Here is a 5,877-nt window from a genome sequence, read left to right as displayed (position 1 = left end):
ATTAGTGAAATAGCTAATGTGCTATTGAGTTGAATTTGCATGATTGGTGTAAGAGCTAATGTGCTATTGAGTTTGAAAATGGCATTATTAATGAAAGAGCTAATGTGCTATTGAGTTGAGTTTGCATGATTAGTGTAAGAGCTAATGTGCTATTGAGTTTGAAATTGCATTGTTAGTGGAAGAGCTAATGTGCAATAGAAATTAAAATTTGCATGATTAGTGAAAGAGCTAATGTGCAATAGAAATTGAAATTTGCATGGTTAGTGGAAAGGAACATACCCAGGAAGTCATAATGAATTATGCATATGTGAAATATGTTTAGTATACCACTATTCCTATAATGAGGGTAGCCTCATGTGTTTATACAAAACACATATTGCCGTTAGATACAAATATATTATGATGGATATCTCTGTGTGGCTTATGTGCCCGGAGGGTATGGTTATCTCTGTGTGGATTACGTTCCCGGAGACAATTATTATCTTATATGAGTAATGGGAGACGAGGAAGTGTTTCGCATTGATGTGACTGTTAGTATAGTTGAGTTGAATTATATAAATGCACAAATAAGAAACGTTGGGAATGCTAATAGAACAGGGTCAGCTGGTGGAAGGTTATCATTACTGCATGGATCATACGGGTGGATTCTCTGATCGGTGGGTCATTACATCTGGGGCCCTGAGGACAACGATGCACATAAGAGTAAATCACTGTGCATGTGGATCATACCTGGGCCGTATAGGTGGGAGGTCCTTCGTAAGAGGACGCATAAAGGTCATATATTTCACAGCGAGTGTGGAATACATAGCATGTTAGAAAAATTAAGACCAGGCGTGGGAAGCCACAAGGGGGCCCACCTACCGGTGCTATTCCACAGGTTGTGGAAGAGTACCTCAGATAGGCGGGTTTCATACATGTTGCTAGGATGCAACTGATAGTCCTCAAGAGTTGAGGCCCATTAAGTGCAAATTGTTCCACAAAACCCATGTTTTGGTTATAAATCACGCCCTTTAACCTTCTTCTTTTCATATAGAGAAACTGTTTCGAATAGTGGACCAGAGCAATGCCGAAAGTGGGAATTAAGGTAGACCTGGAGCAAATTTAACATTATCTTTTTCACATATGACTATTGGGTTGGTTTGCTTTGTTCAGGACACCTAAGGCTCATCAAAAGGAACCACAAAATGAAGAGAGAAGAAGGAGTGTTGCGCAGAAAGGAAAAAGAAGTCTGCTATAGTACAACAGCAGTCAAAAGAAGCAATGGGGAGCTGCCACGTCAGCTTTAGCAGAGAAGGTGAAGGTGCTGCCTCTACTACAGTACGAAAGCAAAGAAGCTGGGCAATAGGGAGCCGCCACGTCAGCTACAGCAGAATGAGTGGAGGTGCCACCCTGAATCCGATACTCCTACTCACAAAGGGAGCCAAAAGCAAGGGGGACCACTTCCATTTAAGGCCAAGCTGGCAAGAAGCAAAGCTACCATTAGAGAGGATTTAGACAAAGCACGACCCTTGATGAAAGGAACAATGGAGATCAAATGAAGAACCCTATAAAAGGAACAAGCAATCCTCATAAAGCAGGATCAACACCCATCCTAGGACGGGTTGTCTCTTTGTTTTCTTATTTCTTTGTAAAAATGCTCACTAGGAGCTAACTTCCTCTAAGTAGGTGAGGGTTCCATAGAAGTAATCCCTTTTGTCTTAGGATAGCTTTGTAAGGAACACATATTTTATAAATGAATTTTGAGTTGCTCTTTGGTTTAATTTATTGATTTTGTGAAACCCTTTGGGCTGGCAACCTCATCCTGGGACCACTCGGTTGATGAAACACTGACAAAGGCGTGTGGAGCATTCTCAAAATCCTGGGGTAGTTTAGCCTGAAGAAAGGAGGGATAAACACCTGGAATGGGGAGCACTGCCATGTGAATCCATGCTCTTTTGAGAAGGCAGCATGGTTTCCTTGCGTATAACTCCAAGTACTATGGAGTAACGTGGAGAGTAAGGCCTTACCCTCTGCTTACCTATAGCAAAACAAGGGAAGGAGCAAAATCCACTTGTAAAATATGCTACCAGGCAGGGTTAACCAAAGGGATGAAAACATGGAACCCGTAACACCTACTTGATCTTTTTCTTTCTGAAATTAATCTTAACTCAATTCCTATCACAACCTTTTCCTCATGATAACTGAACTGTGTTTTACTAGCTGATGCTCTTACTTTCATTTCGTTGACTGCTCTTAAAGTTACTTCAATTAATGCCATTTTATTCGATGACCATGCTAAGTCATTCACTGCTCTCATCTGGTTCAGAATGGTTAACATTGTTTAACTAGCTGTCCAGAGATTGCTCTTTGTGAAGCTTAGCTGAGAATAGTGATTTCTTTTATTGCTCCATTTTACAAATTAAGTTTCCTTTAGCGCTTCTTACTTCACAACTGCTCCCTGGGGACGATAAATCTGGGGCTATAATACCCTATATTGCTTGACACGTACGCTTGCGTATAGTTGAAGAGGGTTGCTCTTAGTCATAGTAGATTGCTCCTGTTGGCAATCCTGATTACTACTCTACACTCTTGCTCTCTGAAAGAAATATTCCCGAGCAACTCTCGGTTCGACCAAGCAATTGGCGCCGTTGACGGGGATCATTTGGCAAGAAAGGGCATTTTTAAGGAAACATTTTTGTTGTTTAATCGCAGTCTTTTTGTTTTAATAAACCTCCTCCATTTGTATGAGCACAGAACCTACAGAAGTTGGACTGGAAATAGTACTTTTTGATCCAGAACCCGAGAGAACCTTTAGAAATAGAAGAAAAGTTCAAAGGTTGAAAAACAGTACAATGGAGGAGGTTGTAAACAATGATAACAATGGAAATCATAATCATGAACCTGACCAAGGACCGAATGGAGGAAGAGGGCCATCATTGAATGATATGGCTGCTCCCTTCAGAAATGGTCCAGAACGAGGATATGTACCCCCTCCTCTGAATATCCCGAACTTTGAAATAAAACCTGCAATGTTCCAAATGATTATGAACGCTGGTCAGTTCCATGGACTACCCATGGAAGACCCTCACAGTCATTTGGACAATTTCACTGAGATAGTTGACAATTTCAAAGTTCATGGTATTTCGGAAGAAAACATGCGGATGCGGCTTTTTCCACTTTCCTTAGCTGGAAAAGCCAAAGAATGGAGGAGAACATTGCCCCCAAACTCCATCACCAGGTGGGAGCAATTGGCGGAACAGTTTGTTACCCGATTTTTTTCCCAAGCAAAACAAGCCCAAGTGAGGGCTGATATAGCTTCTTTTCAAATGTATGATGGAGAAAGTCTGTATGAAGCGTGGGAACGCTTTAAAGAGTTGATACGAATCTGCCCGAATCATGGAGTTTCTGATTGGGGCATCATTCACACGTTTTATCATGGTTTAACCCCACCATTGAAAGCAACTGTGGATGCAGCCGCAGGGGGAGATCTTTTGGATTTTACTTATCCAGAAACCTACCAGTTGTTGGAAAAACTTTCAAAAAAACATATTTCATGGCCTTCCACACGACACAGTGCTCCTAAGAAAGCAGGAGTTCTTGAGCTAAGCTCAGCTGATGCTCTTTCTGCACAAATGGCTTCGCTCCAGAACACTATAAAAAATTGGAAGCCCATGAAACAGAAAAAAACAACTGAGCAACTTCTTTTGACTCAATCAAGTCAGAGTTGCCCCACTTGTGGAGGTCCTCATGAATATGAGAACTGTAACAATCTAGCTGTTGTGTGCTATACAAGAGGGTATGACAACAACAACAGGAGCAATGACAACCATCAAGGGAACAATAACCGAGGCTGGAGGAATCAGAATAATGCTGGAGGTAGTGGAGGAAACTACCAGAACCGACCCCCGTATCCCAGGCAGAACCAACAAAATTGGGATAAGGGTGAAGGGAAGTCCCAATCCTTTGAGACTTCTATCAAGGAGTACATGAATCAGAACAACGCAGCCATGCGAAACCTAGAAACCCAAATTGGTCAGCTGGCTGGAGCACTCAAACAGAGGCAACCAGGGACACTCCCTAGTGATACAGAAAAGCCGTCTCAAGATAACCAGGAGCATTTTAATGCTATAAGCCTGCGAGATGGAAAAACCTTACCACCCCCAGACTTAGTGGCACGACCTCGAAAGCGCGAACCAACAAAACAGCCCACAGGAAAGGAAGTTGAAGAAGCCATTGACCCTTCACACCTTGAAGCTCAGACAGGACCAGAAGAGAAGGTCCAAAGCAATGAGTCTGCTGAAATCAAACCGGATGACGCAACACCTGTAGCAGAACTTGGAGCAACAAAAGTCAGTGAACCAGTTTCAGTTCCAACTTATGTTCCCCCATGCAAGAGAAGGAGTGAACCGATCGAGCCTCCTTTTCCACAGAGGTTGAAAAAGCAACACGAGGATAAGCAGTTTAGCCAGTTTCTTGACTTGATGAAACAACTTCACATAAATATACCTCTAGTAGAAGCTCTGGAGCAAATGCCTTCATATGCAAAATTCATGAAGGACATTTTGTCAAAAAGAAGAAAGATCGAAGAGTTTGAGACCGTAGCCCTCACTCAACAATCGTGCAAGTACCTGACTAAAATTCCTCCCAAACTAAAGATCCTGGTATATTCACCATCCCGTGTACAGTTGGGAAGAACTATCTTGGTCGGGCACTTTGTGATCTGGGCTCAAGTGTAAATCTAATGCCAGCTTCCATCTTCAAGCAGCTTGACATAGGAGCAGCAAGACCAACGACAGTCACTCTTCAACTTGCAGACCGATCTATAGCCAAGCCAGAAGGAAAAATTGAGAATGTCCTTGTCCAAGTAGACAAGTTCATTCTACCAGCTGACTTCATCATCTTCGATTTTGAAGCAGATCAAGAAGTTCCAATAATTTTGGGCAGACCATTTCTGGCTACCGGTGATGCTATCATAAATGTCAGAAAGGGTGAACTTTCTATGAGTGTAAACGGAGAAGAAGTGAAGTTTAATGTCATGAAAGCAATAAGGTTTGAAGAAGATAACACTGAGGAATGCTCTAGCATTTCGATCCTTGACTCGGTCATACGAGAAGAACAGCAGGAGCATTTGCAGCCAGAGATAGGCATTAAGGACTTTGAGGAGCTGGAAGAATACCTTGCATCCATCAGTTTCCACCAACCCCAGGAAGGAAAGAAAGGGTCTTTGAATCCTTAAATCGATCAGAGCAAGAGCAAAGACCGAAATTGCCTTCAGTAGAGCAACCACCTACCTTGGAGTTAAGACTCTTACCTGAACACCTGAAATATACTTATTTGGGTAAAGACAACACTCTCCCTGTGATTATTTCTTCTTTGCTAACCCATGAACAGGAACTTCAACTCACACAAAAGCTCAAAGATTACAAAGGAGCAATCGGCTGGACCATGGCTGACATAAAAGGAATTAGCCCAACAATTTGCATGCACAAGATTTTGCTCCAAGACCCTGACAGCTCATCTGTGGAGAATCAAAGGAGGCTGAATCCCAATATGAAGGAGATGGTAAGAAAAGAAATCATCAAATGGCTTGATGCAGGTATAATCTATCCCATCTCAGATAGTAAATGGGTTGCTCATGTGCAATGCGTTCCAAAAAAGGGTGGCATTACTGTAGTTGAAAATGACAAACAAGAGTTAATAGCCACCAAAAAAAAAACTGGGTGGAGGATTTGTCAAGACTACAGGAAATTAAATAATGCTACCCGAAAGGATCATTTCCCCCTTCCTTTTATTGACCAAATGCTGGATCATCTAGCTGGGAAAGAATTCTTTTGTTTCATAGATGGGTATTCGGGATACAACCAAATCTTGGTTGCTCCTGAAGACCAGCACAAAACC

The 5,877-nt window shown here is 42.1% G+C and overlaps 1 non-coding gene across 1 annotated transcript; it reads right to left on the bottom strand.

Moving 5' to 3' along the window:
* Positions 1-3,277: 3,277 nt before the first annotated feature.
* LOC133290117 (small nucleolar RNA R71) lies at positions 3,278-3,382 on the bottom strand. The gene has a single exon (XR_009748590.1). It is a non-coding gene; the product is annotated as a small nucleolar RNA R71 (small nucleolar RNA).
* Between the last annotated feature and the right edge of the window lie 2,495 nt (positions 3,383-5,877).

This window comes from Gastrolobium bilobum, unplaced genomic scaffold, assembly GCF_033153095.1.
Source record: "Gastrolobium bilobum isolate Gb01-03AN ecotype WA unplaced genomic scaffold, APGP_CSIRO_Gbil_v1 utg7782, whole genome shotgun sequence".
Classification (NCBI taxonomy): Eukaryota; Viridiplantae; Streptophyta; class Magnoliopsida; order Fabales; family Fabaceae; genus Gastrolobium; species Gastrolobium bilobum.
The sequence above is the reverse complement of the archived record's forward strand: the minus strand, read 5'-3'. Positions and strand labels throughout refer to the sequence as shown.